Source organism: Malaclemys terrapin, chromosome 4 (assembly GCF_027887155.1).
Source record: "Malaclemys terrapin pileata isolate rMalTer1 chromosome 4, rMalTer1.hap1, whole genome shotgun sequence".
Classification (NCBI taxonomy): domain Eukaryota; kingdom Metazoa; phylum Chordata; order Testudines; family Emydidae; genus Malaclemys; species Malaclemys terrapin.
Window position 1 is genome coordinate 136,907,767 of NC_071508.1, and position 21,037 is coordinate 136,928,803.

Below are 21,037 nucleotides of genomic sequence, written 5' to 3' on the forward strand. Positions count from 1 at the left end.
TGAACCCAGAAAGAGGGAGATATGGGGCCTGCCTCGTTAAGCGACTTCAAGGCTATTTCTTAAGTCCTTGATTCTGAATTCACTTTTGTCTAGATTCATCTAAATTAAATATGGGAGTCACAAGGTTAAATTCGGTGGCCTGTGTTGTGCAGAAAGGGCAACTAGATGATCATAATGGTCCCTTCTGATCTTATGAATCCATGAATCTATATGCATTGCTACATTAGATGTGTTTGTAAATAAATAGCACATATTTTAACTGGGAAAATATAATCAGATCTGCACATAGGTATATTATTTCCTCCCTTTAAATAAGTTGCTCCATATGGCAGGCGGAATCCTTCAGGGGGAGGAGAGCACTCAAGAGGAAAATCTCAGGCATTTCAATTTCCCATTGTAGGCAGGTATGTAGAGAGGTTCCAGTCTTCTCAAGGCAGCTGGTCTCTGAATGCACCTCAGGCAGTAGAAACATGATCACTCCACTGCAGGGCTCCTTTTTTCGGGCAGGCAGCACTGTTAAAGACAAAGCATGGCAGAAACAAGATCCAAAGAAGAAACAAATTACGGCAGCCTTGCTTCTGAGTATTGTACACACCTGCGAAGATTCTAGGGTTGTCATAGACTGCAACCTGCAAAAACATGAGGGCCTGCTCACAAAATGATGAGACAAAAGCCTCCTTGGCTGTTTAGGGGCAGCTGCATCTGTCACAGTCCTTTGCAGAGCACCGAGGAGCAATGGAGAACCCAGTGGCTCCTCTTTCATGTCCTCTGAATTGTTGTTTCTTCCAAGAATGCCGTCATGAGAGGGTTACTGTTTGCCACCTTAACCCTTTCGTGATGTCTTCATTTTCTGTTTAGTTCTTCTTCAGGCACCTCCAGAGATCTGATGCAGTGAAACTACTGTGATAGTCCCTCTTCCCCTTTCTTTTCCTGCTCCCTTACTCATCCCCTACTCCTGTCATTTCCACCCCCCCCTTCCCTTATGCCCAATTAAAATGATAAAATCCAAAAAACAACTTACAAAGCTGGGCCAATTCAACAAACTCATCTTGTATATATTATACCCCCCTCCATTGTATGTATTAGACGCCCCTCCTGACTGAGGGCCCAGCTCTGTTGGCAGCAGTACACAAGTAAAGGTGGCAATACCAGGACCCCCCTAAAATAACCTTGCGACCCCCCTGCAACTGGCAGAGGCTCTGCCTTCAGAGCTGGGCTCCTGGCCAGCAGCTGTCGCTCTCCAGCTGCCCAGCTGTGAAGGCAGTGCCGCCACCTGCAGCAGCGCAGAAGTAAGGGTGGCAGTACCACAACCCCCTCCCCCACTACAATAATCTTGCAACCCCCTCACAACTCCTTTTTGGGTCAGGACCCCTAAAATTACAGCACCGTGAAATTTCAGATTTAAATAGCTGAAATCATGACATTTACAATTTTTAAAATCCTATGACCGTCAAATTGACCAAAATGGACCATGAATTTGGTAGGTCCCTAACTATTATTACATTTAGGTGCCATAATAAGGACTTAGAGATCTAACTTTAGGCACCAATCCAATCCCTACCTCTTAGGAATACCAGAATACTTAATTCCTCTTTGAAAAATGTTTTGGGATCCCTGAATGAAAGAGCCACTGCAAGTACAAAATATAGTGTCACTACATTGAACATAATGTACATTACAACACTACTCAATGCATATATTTCCTTTACACTAACATATAGCATGTTTGTACTATAAGGATTAAATAACTTCATCACTGGTGTGACAAAGTTCCTCCTCTATCTTGGTGGGTCCTGCGCTTATTGGTGGATTTTCTTGCTTCAGAGATTCACCAGGTGGGTTGGGGAACAGCCCAGAGACCTTCCCCTCTGGAAGAACCCACAGTCCAGGTCAATTGGGAAGTTTGGGGGGAACCCAGGCCCACCCTCTATTCCAGGTTCCAGCCCAGGGCCCTGTAGACTGCAGCTGTCTATAGTACCTCCTGTAACAGCTGCATGACAGCTACAACTCCCTGGGCTACTTCCCCATGGCCTCCTACAAACACCTTCCTTATTCTCACCACAGGACCTTCCTCCTGGTGTCTGATAACACTTGTGCTCCTCAGTCCTCCAGCAGCACACCCTCTCGCTCTTAGCTCCTTACGTCTCTTACTCCCAGCTCCTCACACTCACACCACAAACTGAAGTGAGCTCCTTTTAAAACCCAGGTGCCCTGATTAGCCTGCCTTAATTGATTCTAGCAGCTTCTTCTTAATTGGATCCAGGTGTCCTAATTAGCCTGCCTACCTTAACTGATTCTAGCAGGTTCCTGATTACCCTAGTGCAGCCCCTTCTCTGGTCACTCAGGGAACAGAAAACTACTCATCCAGTGACCAGTGTATTTGCCCTCTACCAGACTCCTGTACCCCACTGGTCTGGGTCTGTCACACTGGGAAAAAATATTCTGAAGCTTTAGTTTTTCTCATTACTAATGTGTATTTGGAACATTTTTCATAGCTATGGAACATTAGTTACATCTAATTACACTTACTCTGACGTTTACTGGTGATATTATATTACATACTAATCTTCACAAGAAAAATAATATTTTGTCAGGTTTACAGAAGAGAATTCATGTTCTATTCTTTTCATAATTTTGAAAATGAAAATATAGTGTCTATTTTGTATGTGTATTTTTTAAACAGAGCTCTATTTTATCTTTTCGTATCAGAAGCAAGACAAGTAATGACTTCTGGGATTTTATTTCCAGTGCTGATTTTGTTTCCAGAGTTGGAGGATTATTGGCACAGATTCTCAGTCCCTGCTCCACAGTGCAAAAAAATGTCTCATCTACTCCCAGTCTGTCCCCTAAAGGAGGTATGTTGGAGGTGAAATGAGGTGTGTCCGGAGCACAGCTGGCAGAACAGCTCTTAGTGGACCATATCTATTGATGTAAATTAGAGCAGCCCTGAAGCTGCTCTAAATTATGCTGGGGAGTGAACATCCCACACCTGCCCAAGGACAGGAGAGTAGAAGGTTGGTTTTAAATCATCTTTACTCTGCATCTCTACCTGCCAGCTGCATTATGCTCCGCACAGGATGAAAGGACCTGGGCTCGGTGCTGCTACTATTATTTTAATTTCTATAGTGCCCCCTGTCATGGCACATCCTATAGCTTTCTGTAAGCATAGATTATACATATACCTTTTTTATTACACTGATTATTTAAACAATATTATGTTATACTTGCTTCCTCACAGGTAAATTAATCATCCCTGGCCACTGATACTATTTACTGGAACTGTGTTATGATCAAATATTTACCAAAAATAATACATTAATATTTTTGTCCTTTTATACTGAGCACTCATCAGTGTGGCATATTGGATATTACTAGTCTGTAATGGTTATTTCCCAAAGTCTACACACTACAAAGTTATTATAAGTCAAATCAATTAAATATGAGATTTGTTTCAATATGGTTGTGCAAATTCCATAGGTTTTACTTTATGTGGATTGGAAAGTACAGATTCATAGCTTTTAAGTCCAGATGTGACAATTATGATCAGCTAGTCTGACTTTCTGCGTAACACGGGCCAAAGAATTTTACCCAATGATTCCTACACCAAGCCCATATCTTGTAGTTGAGCTAAACCATCTTTTAAAAAGATGTCGTGTCTTGATTTAAAGCCTTCAAGTGACTGTGAATCCACCATATCCACCACAGGTAAGTTAACAGTTAATCACCCCCACTGTTTAAAATGTGTGCCTTCTCTCTAGCCTGAATGTATCTAGCTTCTGCTTGCAGTCACGGGGTCTTGTTTATACCTTTGTCTGCTAGATTAAGGAACCCACTGCTGTCAGATATCTTCTCCCCAGGTAGGTACTTGTAGACCATGATTAAGTCATCATTGTTCAGAGGACCAACAGCAGGGCTATGCACCACCAAAGTCCCTTTTAAGACCTATAAGTTATACATGTACAAAATGATATACATCTCCAGCTTTTCAGTCTTTCTATAATAGTTCCTCACCTACAGGAAATTACATGGAATGTTGATTTTTAAAATTGAGAAAAACCACTAAATTAACATTTCCTTTCTTCATCTGATCTGATTTAGAAATTATTTCTACCTCAGTCATGCAAGAGAATAGATCAGGGTTTTTTCTAAAGGGAGTTCAAAGTCAGGGTTTAACTATGAAGAAATGGGTTAAAATCAATAAGCTTCAACTTTAATTGATTTCCTGTAGGGAAGCATGAGCCCTATAATATCTGAATGCCATTAGGCAATGTCTCTTTGAAGTATTAAATTTATTATGAAAACCCTGAAGATATTCTCTTTTAAATCCACAGAAGCTTATGTGCTTACTGGATTATAGCTGTATATTAATATAACACCTCCATCTAATGGACTGCAGCAGCATTCTCATACCAGTATCATTATCTGAATCGCTCTTCACTTCTGCATGCACACACGCAAATGGTGCCTTTAAAACACCTACCTGGCATTATTCCCACTTAATTATCAGTGGATGGATTATTTTAATAGGACCTGGGAATCTCCTTTAAGGGCGCATGTCATGTAAAATAGCATCTCTTCATCCATTACTGTTTAACGCCCACCCAAGAACTGGGGTCTAACCATTAGATAGTTCTCAGTTTGGGCTCTTTGAGAAGCTGATCTGGTTTATGCCCGGTGGTGGGCTTTCCATTTTTGTGTCGTAAATACTGTCCCCAGGGAGATGGACATTCTGGTAACTCTACTTCAAGATCTTGGTTGCTTAAAGAGTGACCCAATGTAAGTACTTCCAGATCACCTGACCTGTAGGCAGTACACACAGTGCTCCATCTCTAACCCAGAATTGCCATAGTATAAACTGATACGTCCAAGAAGCAGGGCAAAGGGAATTACTCACTGTCTGTCTGTTTGCTATTTTCTGCCACAGTACAAAGAGAGAAGCTTCTTATTTTATTACTCCAGGCTACACTTATTGATTCAACTCAAGGAGTGTAACTAGTCCTGAAAGCTGTATCATCTGAGTTCCTACAGAGTCTCTGTATGATCTGGTGTGGAAGTGTAATTGCAACTGTAATCACCACTGAGATGAGATCATAGCTACTGAGGGGAAGTGTGTATGTGCTGTGTGTCAGCTCTAGAATGCTACAGCGCAGGTGGGTTTAAGGAGAGGTCAGGCTTCAGAGAAGGATAGCAGGTGTGGAGTGGAGAGTAAGAGGGCTCTACTGCCAGCATCAAGGTTTAGACTGGGAGGAAGCAGAGTGCAGGAAATTGATCCTATCTGAGTGTATTAGGCTACAGCTTTGTCTACACCAGTGGTTCTCAACTTATTACACATTGTGGGCCGCATATGTAGCACACAATGTGTTACCTGGGCCACAGGGGCCGGATGGCAGGGCAGCGGCAGCCCAGACCCTGACTGTGGACCCCTGCCGCACAGGGCTGCCTGCCCTGGACCCCATGGGGCATGCCGGCTGCACTTACCCTGGCTGCCTGCCCCAAACGCCCACCGTGTGGCTGCCCTGGACCAGGGCCATCTGGGCAGCTGTCCCGGACACACGCCATGCAAGGAGGGCCGGCCAGCTGGTCTGGACCTTGGAGCTCATGGGGCAGGCCAACAGGCTGCCCCAGACCTGGACCCCAGAGCTCACAGGGTGTGCCAGCTGGCTGCCCCAGACCCCACCCCTAAATTAAAAATAAAAATAAATTAATGGAGATATCCTATCTCTTAGAACTGGAAGGGACCCCGAAAGGTCATTGAGTCCAGCCCCCTGCCTTCATTAGCAGGACCAAGTACTGATTTTGTCCCAGATCCCTAAGTGGCCCCCTCAAGGGATTGAACTCACAACCCTGGGTTTAGCAGGCCAATGCTCAAAACACTGAGCTATCCCTTCCCCTGCTACACTGGTTGGCAGGGCAGCCTGGACCCCTCCGGTCCCCAACACTCCAGCCAGCCTTTAGCATACAGGTGAGCTGGGGGCCGCGCTAATTGGGCCATGGGTTGAGAACCGCTGGTCTAATGGAGCAGTAGTGCATCCTCTGTGTGTGTGTGTATGTGTGTGTCGGGGGGTGATTTCTAAAGCACACCAGGGAACTTTCAGGAAACACGAGCAAGTCTTCATGGAACAATCTGTGCACAACATGTAAGCGTGCTTTAGAAATCACCCCCATAGTGCACATTGCAGCGCCGAGTAGACAAGCCCTAAGAAACAATTAAGGAGGGTAGGTCAGAAAGGTACCGATTCTCAGCAAGAGCAACTCAGCTTATCGGTGCTTCTCCAAAATGTCTGGACATGATCTGACCTAATACAAAGAAATAACAGATCTATAGTTTTAGATTTTCCTGCATCATATATGTACTAGATATACATATAATTCAGGTAACTGCAAACTTCCCTAAATTCAGTGTTCCAAGTCTGGTGGTTTTGCTATGGAGTTCAATGCAGAAGGAGAGCCAGATCTCCAGCGGGTGTAAAACAGCGTAGCTCCATTGAAGTCAGTGGAGCGATGCCAATTTACAGAAGCTGACAATCCAGCCTCCTGTCTGTAACATCATGGTAACATTACTTCGCTACTTCACAGAGTTATTGTGAGGCTTAATTATTGTATGGAAAGCACTTAGAGTTCCTCACACGGAAAGTGCTCTAGAAATGTAAAAGAAATATGGATAGTGAATGACAGAACTACGGTTCAAAAGCTACAGCAGGCGAAATCCACAAACATTTGTTTCTACCACTGATCAAACACGCATCATTTCAAATTTACTCCTAAAAAAGAAAACTGCTGTATGACCAAGTATTAGCTTAGGTTATGGCATTCCATGTCAATGATTGTCTTTACTTTTTTGAACAGGAAGCAATGGGATTTTTCTATTTATCCATGTTAAAAATTGTTTAGCAACATCATGATTCTATAATTTAAACCCTTAATTATATTGTAAACAAACCTGGGGATTGCTTTTTAATACTTTGTATTACTTGGACACCTTTAATCAGTCAGAGGTTTTAATGCTGTATCATAGCTAAAAAGTTTCTCAGGAAAAAACATCTTTACATTGTGTGATATGAGGGTGGCTATGTGAGGAAAGAAAACAAGTGTTGATGAAAGTCAAAAGTTTGATGAAAACTGTTGTCAAAAACACAAAATTCAGAAAATGTTGACCAGCTCTAATAACAAAAGACTTCTTAATAGCGAGCAGGAGATAGGATAATGCAGGGGTAGGCAACCTGTGGCACGCGTGCCGAAGGCGGCACGCAAACTGATTTTCAGTGGCACTCACACTGCCCTGGTCCTGGCCACTGGTCTGGGGGGCTCTGCATTTTAATTGAATTTTAAATGAAGCTTCTTAAACATTTTAAAAACCTTATTTACTTTACATACAACAATAGTTTAGTTATATATTATAGACTTAGAGAAAGAGGCCTTCTAAAAATGTTAAATTGTATGACTGGCACGCAAAACTTTAAATGAGAGTGAATAAATGAAGACTCAGCGCACCACTTCTGAAAGGTTGCTGACCCCTGGGATAACGGTACACAGCTCAGTCCCTGCAAAAGAAATATGCAGAACAAAATATTTATTTTGAGAGACTCTGTGGTCTGCTAGAGAACAGAGCAGCATCTCTCTGATTCTTCAAGCAACTTATGATGCACTTAACTGAGGTTTCACTTGTTTTATCCTTAGCATTCTCTAAAAACTTTAGCTGTATATTTTCTTTTTTGTTAACTGAATCAGAACATCTCTAGCGATCTCCACCTTCAGCTCACATACAAGAACATTTACCAGTTATTAAGGATTTCTTGACTTTACTGTGCAGGGTGCTGCGTTCTGCCGTCATGCAAGAGTTCCAGGTATGATGTACTTGTGCTCTCAATGGATGACTGATTGTGGAACTGAGATGCCTGGACTCAGTAAAGCTGAGACCTCCTTGTTTTAGATAATTGGCTCATGGACACAAGTCCATGAAAATAGAGGTGGTAGATACAGAAGGAAAGAAGTGGATGTGGAGACTTAGCTGGGAGAAAGTGCAAGCTTCCTCAATGGAGGAGAAACAGTTTTCTCTGTGCTTGGATTCTTTGGAAAGAGGGCATATATCAATAGAATGCAAGAAAATAACATACTGATTTTGCCATTAAGTGTTATAATACATGCAATGTTGTCCCAGGAGAAGTCAGTGGTATTTCCTAAAAGACAAACATGCTGTTGTATTCTAACCCAGTCCTGAAAGTGATGAACACACATCTAAAAGGTATTACCCTAGGCCTGAACAGGACCTGAGGAAGGCTAACTATTAACTTCATATAGAACATAATTATTGGAAACAGACTTTGAATTCTGCTGGTGAGCCAGGCATAGCTGAACACTGTTTAAGCAGTTGTGCATTTGCTTATATGCCAAAGGTATCATCATAGCACCTTCATTAGTCACCCGCCTTTGTTTTTCAGAGAATAAAGGAATCCTCTCTGCTTAGCAACTGCCTTAAAGTCAGAATAGCAGCCACATGGCAGTGAAACAGGAACTTCTGTGTAACTGAGAGCAAGTTTGCAACACATGTAGCCAATGAGAAGCAATGCTGCCTTGCAATCTCTGCCATCTGTCAGACCTAGTTTTGCCGAGGCCTGTGTTAGCAGGGAGTGGCTGCTGCCACTTTTACCTGCTGCCTTGACCCATTGTGGCATCCTTAATCAGCTCAACATTAATGCTTGAGAATGTCACCATTCAATCTCCATCATACTGTGTCCCATGCACACCTTTTGTAAGTTGTTCTGTCAGCAATCCTTGATGGGACTTAGTTGTACGGGTTTTTGCCCTCATTGTATCTTGTGTAACCATTTACACCAGTTAGGATTGCCAGTGTAACCCTTCTGCCAGGTGGAGCCAGCAGCAACAAGGGCCAGGTTCAGTATCTAGGGGTTCCTTTTCAACAATACAACACAAACCGGCTTAAGCCCCCACCCAGTGACCTGGGACAATTACACACCACCCTGGGGCGCCTCTAAGAGGCAATACTTCCCCTCTCGCAAGCACAGAGTCTGAGTGTAGCAAAAAAACCTTTTAATAAAAGGAGGGAAGTAACTCAGCATTAATTTGGGAAAACACCGCAACTAGGGTTCATAAACTTAAACCATAAGCAAAAGACCAACCCCCAGGTAAGTTGGGCAGTGTCCTTTTCCCTAAGGTTCTTAATTCCAGCAACCCAAAAGTCCCTTTAACGTGCCCATCCCTTCTCTGCACTCCACTCACAGTTGCTGTCTTTGGCCAGTGCAGCCCCAGAATTCAGAGGTTCATCTGCAGAGTTCACCTCCCACCCTGTGGGGGAGAGGGGTAAGAAGGCACCTTACATGTTCTGCTGTTCGGGTACTCGCCTGTCGCCCCAATGGCCAATTGCCATGCCTCTCTGCAGGGCTCTGCTCTGGCCCTTTCCATCAGCCGCCCTGCTGGCCGCATCTCTCCACCAGCCACCCTGCTGGCCATACCTCTCCCAGCCGCCCCACTGGCTGCTTGCCACATGTCTCCACCAGCTGCCCTGCTGGCCACGCCTCTCCACCAGCCACCCTGCTGGTCACTCACCAAGATGTCTTCAGGACCCCCCACTTAACACAGCTCTCAGTGAGTGGAGCCTCACTGATGGTGCATACTGGGCAGTCTCTTGCAATAGAGACACTGTCCTAAAGTAGGTCTAATACTTAGACCTAGGAATCAGTGATAAGACTCACAGTTAAGTCTAAATTAACATTTTTATTATACTACAGGGGGGGATCAAAGTGTCTAGAACCCTTAACAGGAGCCACAACATCAGGTACAAGCACCTACCCCACTCTCTCTCAACTCATTGGGCTTTGGAACCCATGTCCCCTGTCTAGAGAGTGCCGTTCAGTTGAGGGTGAGTCCCTCCATTGGGGTATGCCACGTACAGTTCTGCTGCCCTCAGTTCACGCAACAAGAATAACAACCCTTTATTACTCCTGCCCCAATAACAAGGAGACTGGGGATCCAACACCAGCCACAAGTGATCATTTGGGCAAGCAATCCCATCATGCTGAGCACCTACGCAAGGTGGGTGTTTCCATGCAAACGAGATCAGCTCCTGAAGTCTTTTTCCACAGCTCACCACTAGATGTTAGGGGAGAGCTCATTCAGACTCTGCTTACACCAGTTTGGGTTGGATGTATTCCAGGAGGTTTCATCAAATGATATAATCTTTAAGTAAAGATTAATCTTTAATTCCAGGAGACTCCAGGACATTCCTGGAGGTTGGCAACCCTACCACCAGTGCAAAGTGGCTGTAAAGTTCTGATGATGGAGCCTTTTACACCCATTTTCCCCTTGTAAAAATGGGTATGTCTACACTGCAATCAGAGGTGTGACTGCAGCAAATGTACCCGTACCTTGATTTAGCTAGCTTGTATAAATTACAATAACAGTGAACGTGCAGCAACAAGGGAGGCATGTATGTAGTCTTCCTGGGAATGTATTTGAGTGGCTATCCCATGCTGCTGTGACTCCACTGTTATCATTATTTAAACTAGCCAGATCTAATCTAGCTCAAGTATGGCTACACATGCTGCAGTCACACCCCTGCTTGCAGTGTACTGTAGACCAACCCAGTGATTACACAAGGCACAGGCCCACAGATAATTATACTATAGTAAAGTGGATATCAAGGGGTTAACTGGATTACTCAGAGTATTATGGGTTGGAGCCATGCTCTACCGCTGCTACTGTTTCCCCCACTGTGTTCTGTAGAGGAATAAAGCAGCAAGTTCCTGGCTTGTCGTATTGTAAGAGTGTTCCTGACCACTTTACTACACATGTGCTATGCTCACATGTGCCATTTCATCTGTTACTGCTTTCTTGTCATCACCCAATTTTGGGCCCAAACCCCTACCCCCAGATGTACCTATCCGTGGAATTCACTTTTTGGTGCTCTGATCCCTAAATGTTTTCTGTTCCCGGGGCCCTGAAGATGTTTATCAGCTGTCATTTTTCCTCTGAGCCAGCATTCCTCTTTTGATGCAATAAAGCAGTAATTGTACAGACTCTATGATGGTTGCTGTGCTTCACACTTTTTTTGACTCCTGCATCAGCTTTGCCATTAAGTAAAGTTTACCCGAGAGCTGAGCAGGGAAATAACCCCTAAAGACAAAACGGAGAGCACACAAAGCCAGCCCTTGCTGAGACCTGCAATTTTAGTAAAATTGGCGATATGTGAATTTATTTAGGTTTTTAAGTTAAAGTGAACTAGCAGGCAATTAACCATCTCCTGCAAGTGCCTCAAATCCCATCCTACCTCCAAGCAGTATAATGCAACATGGTCTTTATTTCACTGTCAGCACAGCTGTTTCACCCAGCACTGGGTAGGGCTGTACATCCGGGGGGGGGGGGGGGGGGGGGGAGGTGTGGGCGTTTGAGTCTTAGCTTCATTGAAGATAATGGGTGTTTTGCCATTGTCTGCAATGGAGCCAGGTTTTCACCTCAGATCTTTACTGCAGATGGCTGTAATTTAAGGGGTGATAAATAAGGATGGGAGCACTTTGCAGCACTTTGCTGGGAGAAAACAGTCTTTTAAAACCTTTTAAAAATGAAAAGTAATGTACTCATCTGACTTCTACTGTTTATTTTTTCAGGCCACATTAAGATTTCAGGAGCAAGGCAGTTTAGCCTTTTTAAAACAGACTGAGTGCCTGTGAACACGTTTGAGGTGGGTGTTTGCTACTCACATTTTAGTAATTTCTAGTCCATCTCCTCTCTCTAGGCTTTCATTCCTGTGTTGCTTAGTAATCTCCTATTTTTTAAAAAATCTTTTCCTCCATAATTCTTCAAGGATATTTACTCAATGACTCTGGGATTAGCGTTTGTCAATCACAGCTGGAACGTGCTTCTAGAGCAGCTCTGCACAGATGTGGCTTGCTCAAGGACATTTGGGGCTTCTCAGCATTAGAAGCAATGAAAGCAAATCTTCCTTTTAATTAGAGATGACCCCCAAAGTGGAACCTTGTATTCTTTTCAATTTCATGAAATATGGCTTCAAATGACTGGAGCAGAGCTCACCCTCCTTCTCATTTGGTTCTGGAATGGATCCAAAAAACAGAACTAGTCAAAAAAATTTCATTTAAACTTTTTTCTTTTTTCTTTTCTTTTTTTTTTTTTTTTGATGAAAAAATGTCATTTCAATGTAATGAAAATTTTCACAAAAATCTATTTTCATCAATTTTTAAAATGTTCTTTTAATAAATGAAAATCAAAAATTTGTGGAATTTCAGTTTTTTTCAAGAAAAACTCAAAAAATATGGTTGAAGAAAATGAAAGAACTATTTTAATTTTCATTGAAATCTTTTGCTGTGGAAAAAGTTTGCCAACCAGTTCTCCAGAGACCAACAGGGAGCTATTCTCTTGCTCTGATTCAGATATAGAACTCATGAGAAGAGCTGATCTTGATACATTTCTTTCTCACAGCGGCTCTAATTTACAGGACGTATCGTCCATTGGTTAACACACTGGTTTAGGATTTAAGAGATCTGGGTTCAAAGGCCTGCTCCACCACAGGCTTCCTCTGTGATCTTGGGCAAATCCCTTAGTGCCAGATTTGTAAAGCATTCAGGTGTTTCTGTGACTTAGATGGCTAAGTTCTATTTTCAAAAGTGACTTGAGCTCCTAAGTGCCTAAGTCCGCTTGACACTTAAATACCTTTAAAAATCTGGGGCTTTGTGACTCTGCTCCCAAGTTCCCCATCTGTGAAATAGCACTGCTCTACCTCACACGGGTGTTGTGAGGATAAATAAAATAAAGATTGGGAGGGGCTCAGATACTATGGTAATGGTAAGATTGTGAGCGGCTCAAGTGAGTTTGCTCTAAGGCCAAGATTTCATATGTAGTGATTTTAAAATGCCTTCATTTTTTGGGTACCCAATTTGATACTTGACCTTAAAGGTGCTTGGTTTTCAGAGATTGGATGCTCAGAATATCTTGACCAATGCTCTGGATGCTGAACCCTCACCTCAATCATCTTCTTCTTGTCTCCTTTTGTCCAAACTAAAATGGTGGCCTGTCGCTCTGACATCTCCTTGGATGCCTAGCTGTCAGCTTAAGATCAACATGACAAAAATGGAGTTCTTTATCTCCCCCTCTCCCCAACTTCCCCGCTACCTCTGTTCTTGGTCTCTGTGGATCACTCCACCATCTTGCCCATCACTCAGGCCTGTCAACTGGATGTCACCTTGGGCCTCTCTCTAGGTCTTCCCATGTAGGTTATGTCTAAACCTGGCTGTTTCTTCCTGCATAACATCTCTTAGACAGAGCTTTACCGATCATCCACACAACTAAAATTTTCATCCAGGCTGTCAGCTCACATCTCGAATAGTGCAACACCTTCCTCTCTTGACAAATGAATATGGCCCTGTTCTTAACCATTCAAAATGCTGCTGCAAAGATCATTTTCATAGCCCGTTGCTGTGACCATGTCACCCCTCTTTACATCCCCTGACTCACTCCCTTGTCTCTAGGGCATCAAACATTAGCTACTTGTCTGTGCTTTCAAGGATCCTCTCAGCCTATCTCTGCCCTACCTATCACCTCTCATTCACCACCGAGCTGTCGACTCCCACCTTCAACTGGCCGATGATGCCTGCCTCCTTCGCCCACTTGGTAAATTTTCAAACAAGAACCTTCCTGCTTTCTCCCAAGGTGTCCCTCACACTTGGGAGGAGCTCTCTGCAAAGCTGCCTCATTCTCTTCCTTCAAAATCCTACTTTTCCATGATGCCTGCAAAAAAACTTCATACAGTCACAGAGTCTAGAGCCAGAAGAGACTATTAGATGTAGTCTGAACTGCATACCATAGGCCATTAAATGTCACCGTTATCCCTGTATTGACCCCAATAGTTTGCATTTGACTAAAGCATAACTTGTGTTTGGCTACATGCGGTGGTTCTCATGCTTTTTCTACTGACCCCTTTTACACAGCAAGCCTCTGAGTGTGACCCACCCTTATAAATTAAAAATCCATTTTTTATATTTAACCCTATTTAAAGTAATATTTCTATGTCACAGCAAACTTACTAGCTAACTGGGCGGTATGTACTTGCGACCCCCTCATGTAAGAACCTTGTGACCCTCCCCCAGGTTTGAAAACCCCTGATTACAGCATATTGCCCAGAAAGGCATCCAGTCTTGAGCTGAAGACATCAAGAAATGGAGAATCCACTAGTTCCCATTGGTAGGCTGTGTGACTTGGTGTGCCTAGGGCAGCCCTCACTGGAAATGCCAAGGTCAGGACAGGCTGCAAAAAGGAGAGCAGATACTCCCAAGACTGGTTGTATTGTCCAGGACTGGGAATTCTTCTGAGGCAGTGTCTAGGGACACCCCTTTCTGCATAAATTTTGCATAGGGGGTGTGACACTGTATGGAATATGTGGGACACTTTATGATAGTGTTGATACCAATATTATAAAATTGCAAGGAATCTGACCAGATATGCCATGTGAGGTATCTGTGAAAATGTTATAATTTGCTAAGTATGGTAATCTTGTTTATATGTTTGTATCACCTCTGTATTGGAAGTTATAGATCTATATGATATATCTGTATTTCCAAACTTGTGCTGTTTCTGGGTGACACCCCCAGACAGATTGGCATCAGCAGTGCCTAACCTGATCGATGACCCATCAAGGGTCAACTGTACAATGAACTCACTGAAAGGAATCAGGGGTACATCTTATGACTCAGCAAGACATGAAGGGACATGGCTACGGACACAGAACTCTAAGGCTTTTCGATGCTGTGAAGCTTGTGTTTGGGACACAGGAAGTGCAAGCCACATAGCAAAAGGAATATGAAGGGCAGTGGCATCATCTCCATTTTGTTCATTCCTGCTTCTTACCTCTGGAGTAATTTTTCTACAAACTGAAGCTCTGAACAAAGGACTTATGACCCATCCAAGCTGTGGATGTTTTCCAGAGGTACTTTAAAGCCAGCAAATTCACCACTACTGCTAAGAACCTGATATATGGACTTTGAAGTCTCTGTATATAGCTGAGTGCTTTATCATTTAACAACTCTCATCTTGTTCTTTCTTTTTTCTTTATAATAACCCTTTAGTTTTAGACACTAAAGGATTGGCTGGCAGCGTGGTACTTTGGGTAAGAGCCAACCTAATATTGCCTGGCAATGTGGCAGGCCCTTTGGGGTTCTAAAGAACATTTTGTATAGTGAGCAGAATTTTTTAAATAACTTCTCACTGTACTGGACCTAGGTGCTCATTGGGAGCCAGAGAACCGGAATGCAATAAAGGGGACTCTGTGATTTCCTTTTTCAGCTTCTCGATAACCAGGGTGGGGGATCAGGAGCACAATTTGTGACTGGCTGGGGGAGTTTAACTTCAGTGTTACCCACCAGTCTTGGGAGTATCTGCTCTGGCATTTCCAGTGTGGCCTGCTAGGTACACTGGGTCACAGGTTGTTCTATGGAAGAATCACGCTAATAATTTACGCCTCGAAGGCAGTCTGTAGAAATCTTCAGTTAATGCCTAATGGATGGAAACCAAGCTGTCGTTCTCCCTTCCCTTCTCTGTCCCCTTCCTTTCCTTTTTTTGTGGGGGAGGAGGGGTTGTCTTTTTTATTGTTTTCTCTTTATTTGGGGGGTATCAATAAAATATAAATTGTAAAAAATTGTCCTTACTTCCAATTGGAATTTGTCTGACTGCAGCTTCGAGGCACTAGTCCTTGTTATGCCTTTCTCCCCTAGATTGAAGACCTCTTTAGTACCTGGTATTTTCTCCCCTGCAGTCAAGTCAATTCTCAATCTTTTTGATAAGCTAAACAGACCGAGCTCTTTAAGTCTCTCTCTCTGTTAAGCATTTTCTCCAGCCCCTTTTTGTGGCTCTTTTCTGCACCCTCTCCAATTTTTCAACAGCCTTTTAAAAATGTAGACACCAGAACTGTATGCAGTATTCCAGTGTCATATACAGAGGGAACATCACCTCCCTATTCCTACTAGCGACTCCCCTGCTTATACATCCAGGAATCGCGTGAGCCTTTTTGACTACAGCATTGCACTGGGACCTCATGTTCCGAGTCATATGTCCACCAAGACCCCGATTCCTTTTCAGACACTGCTTTCCAGGATACGTTTTCCACTAAACCAGGATGGGCTTTTGGCTGAACTTGTCACCTTCACAGTGGTTAGGCTGCTGATGTGCTAAGACCACTGCCTATCCTGTTGCCCAGTATTGCCTCATTGTGTCCTTGTATTTCCCCCCATCTGTATCTGTCTGCTATCTCTTGTTTTATACTTAGCTCATAAGCTTTTGGGGGCAGTGACCACTTTTTGTTCTATCTTTATTCAGTACTTAGCACATCTGGTCCCTGATTAGACTTACTAGGTGCTACGATACTACTACTAATAATAAATCTAACTTAGACTCAAACGCTATCTGTTTGTCCCATGTTCTCTTGCCAAAGAAAAATGAACTGGATAAGAACTCTGTTTTGTTATTCACTAGAAGCCATGCTGGTAATGTGTGTGCATTTCTGTTTCCCTTTCCCTAAATAATGCATCTGAGCTTGTCATTATCAATGGCATTGACTAGTGTAATTATTATATGCTAAGGTGTACTTGCCTTGTCAAAACAGATCCAATTTATTCTTTTATTAGTCTCAAAACTTTGGGTTTGATAACACATCAGGTACCACTTATTATTCAATTGGTGTGAATGGGATTAAAGAATTTAGAATGAAAGTGGTTTTTTTTTGTTTGTTTGTTATTTTATGCTTTTCCAGCATGTTCACTTAGTTCGCTTGTGGCTTTGAGCCTAAAATTGGATAAGTGAAAGATGGTAGATGGGACCCATCTGCCAGGAAATTGTGAGCATGTGAGCATCTGTTGCTAGCATTAGGATCAGTGGTATAGAGCATGTGCTGATTATTTCAGTCAAATCCATCAGAAGTACACAACCTGCCTAAGAATAAAAATTCAATCCAAATCAGCAAGTCATGATTCACACAAAGATTGAGAGGTACTGTAACTATACCCATCCTGGAACAGAGTGACATTTCCCATCACCTCAGCTAGAATCACCATCGAACAGGATATCAGGAAGACACAGACTTAACACCTGCAAAACAGCAGCTCTGTATCTGACACTGGTGCAACTAGCGGTTGGAATACTGTGTCCAGTTCTGATGTCCACAATTCAAAACAGATGTTGATAAATTGGAGAAGGGTCAGAGAAGAGTCATGAGAATAATTAAAGGATTGGAAAACATGCTTTATAGTGATAGACTCAAGGAGTTCAATTTATTTAGCTTAAGAGAAGGTTAAAGGGGGGACCTTGATTACAGTCCATAAGTACCTACATGGGGAACAAATATTTAATAATGGATTCTTCAATCTAGCAGAGAAAGGTACAACACAATCTAATGGCTGGAAGTTGAAGCTAGACAAACAGACTGGAAACAAGGTGTAAATTTTTAACAGTAACCTTGGAATAATTTACTAAGGGTGATGGTGGATTCTCCCTCACTGACAATTTTTAAATCAAGAGGTTTTTCTAAAAGATCTGCTCTAGGAATTATTTTGGAGAAGTTCTATGGCCTGTGTTATACACAGGAGGTCAGACTAGATGATCAGAATGGTCCCTTCTGGTCTTGGAATCTATAAATCCGTATTGTGCAAAGGTGTACAAAGATTTGGGCTAGAAATGTTGGGGTGGGGGGAAGATCACCATGGGCAATGGCATCAGCACATCTGCTCAAACTACCCATGGCTGAATAGAAACCCTTTTTTCTTTCTTGGTGCATGCACACTGTAATCCTCCCAGATGTCACATCTACTCAAGCAAAGGAGTGAACATGTTCTTAAATACCATTCACAATTTGAGTCTGCCAAAGATTTAGTGGGTGGCAGGCACTATCTTGGGTAAAAAATGACCGACTGAGACCACTTTGACTCACATCACACCAACAGTTTGAGCTCTAGCTCTGTGGGCAAAAAACACACACATAGAAACTTTTTGGAGGGTGGGGGGGACATATCTCTACAAACCCTGGCTCAAAATGACCCCTAATTTGGGTCACTAACCCTACCCTGCACTCCCATGACGCATAGCAAATTTCAAGAATATCCATAAAAGCATGTGGATTTTAGAGCACTGAAAAACGTGATCCTTTAATCAGGAGGGATAGAGGGATGATGGAAGGAAAGGGCTCCTCTCCACACCCACCTGTAGCATAGGAGGCCCTGAAAGGTGTGAAGCGGTCCAGTCATCTCTGGCTACATGTACATGTGTGCCTATATGCAGTTACATGTGCGCTGTGGTGTGAGGACCTCACCTCTGAAGCACACCACTGAAGGAGAGTACACAGTAAGGAAACTAGCATGCATGAGGGGGTGGGAGTACATAGGCACCTCTGCTACCCGGTGGACTCAGTTGAGGAAGCCCCACAACAAGGAGTCTGAGGAGGACCCAGAGCCTCCACAGGAACCAGAATCTGAGGCTGGAAAGTTTTACCCCAGCCTGCCTCCCGCCCCTCCCTGGAAATATCCCCTCTTACTTCATGATACATGCCTGAAGCCGGCGTCCTCCCTCTCCCCTTCCCTCCCCACCACCCCTCCATGACCCCTGAGCAACACACAGCTGTAAATTGGTGATTGTATTAAAATCCATTGAAACATTGTAATGCATGTAGTGGAAGCTGTAACAAAAATCACTAATGATCAATCACTGTGCCCCAGTGTCTGTGCATTTCTCTACCACCACTTTGGTAGCAATAGCCCCTGGGCTGCATGGACCAGGAGGAAGGGAGCAGATTTGGAAAAGGGCCAGGTAGGGAAAGAACTGTTTCATGACATTTATGGTTGTTATCAAGTGTGAAAAATGGGGACAAGGGGTGGGGGAGTAATAGGAGCCTATATATAAAAAAAGCCCCAAATATCGGGACTGTCCCTATAAAAAAAAAAAAAAAAAAAATCGGGACATCTGGTCACCCTAATGGTTGTTCAAAGATCCCAAGTCACCCTTTCCCCCCCACCCACCCCCACTCTGTCTTTCCTTCTTAGAAACATGAGTCATACAGAAGGGGGTGGTTGCTGGTTTGGGTGAGGGCCTGCCTAGGCCCAGGAAGGAAGAAACAATTTAGTTGTCTGAGGAATGTCAGAGCAGTCCATTCTCCCATCCCAGTCCCTGGCGTCTGGACTCTCCCTGCACTGCAGAAGCCAGGAGAAGCGGGGATGGGTGAAGGATCTGCTCTGGTGGTTGCAAATACAACTCCATGTGCCTTATCAGTGGAAAGTGACAGGCTTGCAGTGTTAATAGTTCAGGGAAGAAAATGCACTTGCAGTCAGACAGTCTGTTTCCCTGCTCCTTTCAATGCTGTTCGCTGGAGTAGCTGGCCATGCAGAGGGGTTTTTAGGAGCTGGGTGAATGTTCATTGTGATTCTCTGTTCCTCTTCCCCGGGAATGCCGTCTGCTGGCTTAGAATGCAGTCAATTTCCTCTCAGATTGCCTCCCAGTCTTGTAAACACAACTCAGCATATTTTTGGCATTAAGCTGATTGTTCAGGTTTAATGGCTAGGCAAATGTGCTTGGTCCACCTGTGTAACTCACCTAACTCCTCCACTCAGTAATGGGAAGAGCCGTGACCATTAGCAGAAACATCTCTTTGGCATAGGAGGGCAGTTCTCCTCCCCACAGGACTGGAACGATACTGCTCTCTTCCTGCTATGTAGCCCAGATGGTAGCCAGCCTTTAAAGAACAAACAGGTAACTGGTAACATTGCCCCTGAAAGGAACCAAACCCCACCCCAGCCAGCCCCTTTATGCACTGTAAACATTACAACATTTTAACAGGACTGCAGATCTCTTACCCTTATTACCCAGGTCTTTCATTGTGGGCTGCAAAAGTTGTCTGAGAAGGAAGGAGACTAACAGTTGCATTCTTGAGATGCTGAAAAAAAAGTATCAATATTGTGGCCTTTGTCAGTTATGTTACATGGAGGTTTGGTTGGCTTCCTTCAAAGAAGAAACGAAACATGGGTCCTTTTTCTTTGTCTCGGCAGGACATTCTGTGGCTGACAGGGAAACTATTCTGCAGGAGGGTAGGAGCAGCACCCCAGGGACAGCAGAGGCAGAGAGAAAAGGACCCTGGAGGACCTCAAGGAGCAGTTCAAGTTCCTTAGGGCAAGGGAGGATTGGGCTCCTCAGGCAGGATGAGGGACTCATGAACCGGCTCCTTGAAATGCAGTCATGCCACAGGGAATGGGAATGGGAATATGCCCAGAGGGAGCAGGACCATGACCAGAAAAGACCTAGAGCATCCTTACACAGAGCTATTTATATATACACCTCTACCCCGATATAACGCTGTCCTTGGGAGCCAAAAATTTTACCGCGTTATATTGAACTTGCTTTGATCCACTGGAGTGCGCAGTCCCCACCCCATCCCCCCGGAGCGCTGCTTTATTGCGTTATATCCAAATTCGTGTTATATCGGGTCGTGTTATATTGGGGTAGAGATGTATATATAAACTTTGTTCAATACTGGCATGAAATTGCATATACCCCTCTGCCCCACAAAACCACAGCCCAAAGTGTGAGCCTTGTGGAGGGGCCCTCACACAATTGTCTGCTTTCAGTTAGTACGTTCATGTCAGCTGCCAGGGATCGAAACCCATGCAGGTATGGTGCAACACAACTGTGTAGCAATGATCTATTGAGCTTTTCAAGCAGCACATAGTGCCTTCAGTCCAGTCCAAAGTCACCTTCTGGCTCCCCACTGTTCCACGATGTGCAAGCACATAGCATCACAAATTTCCCTTGCCCACCAGGAACCAGGAGCAGTGTGCACATGGGTGGGACCCAGCTGGCTGTATAGGGTTGGCAAACCAGATCTGTCCAGTGCCCACTCACTCCTGAAGTAGTCCTCTTTAGACTCAGATATTTTGTGCAAAGCACAGCACGCCATGATTACATGAATCCTGCTGGCCACACTGACATCCACATGGGTCCGCAGGCATTTCCAGTGAGGTGCACTCACCACCAAACCGCAGCT

At 43.8% G+C, this 21,037-nt stretch overlaps 1 long non-coding RNA gene across 1 annotated transcript in view; it reads right to left on the reverse strand.

Moving 5' to 3' along the window:
• Window positions 1-20,132, reverse strand: part of LOC128835273 (uncharacterized) — a 41,068-nt gene extending 20,936 nt beyond the window's left edge. Inside the window, exons 1-2 of the long non-coding RNA XR_008444624.1 lie at window positions 19,854-20,132; window positions 19,594-19,732 (exon numbers count right to left, since the gene is read on the reverse strand). This is a non-coding gene — a long non-coding RNA (uncharacterized LOC128835273). The remainder of the gene's footprint in view (window positions 1-19,593; window positions 19,733-19,853) is intronic.
• Window positions 20,133-21,037: the final 905 nt, after the last annotated feature.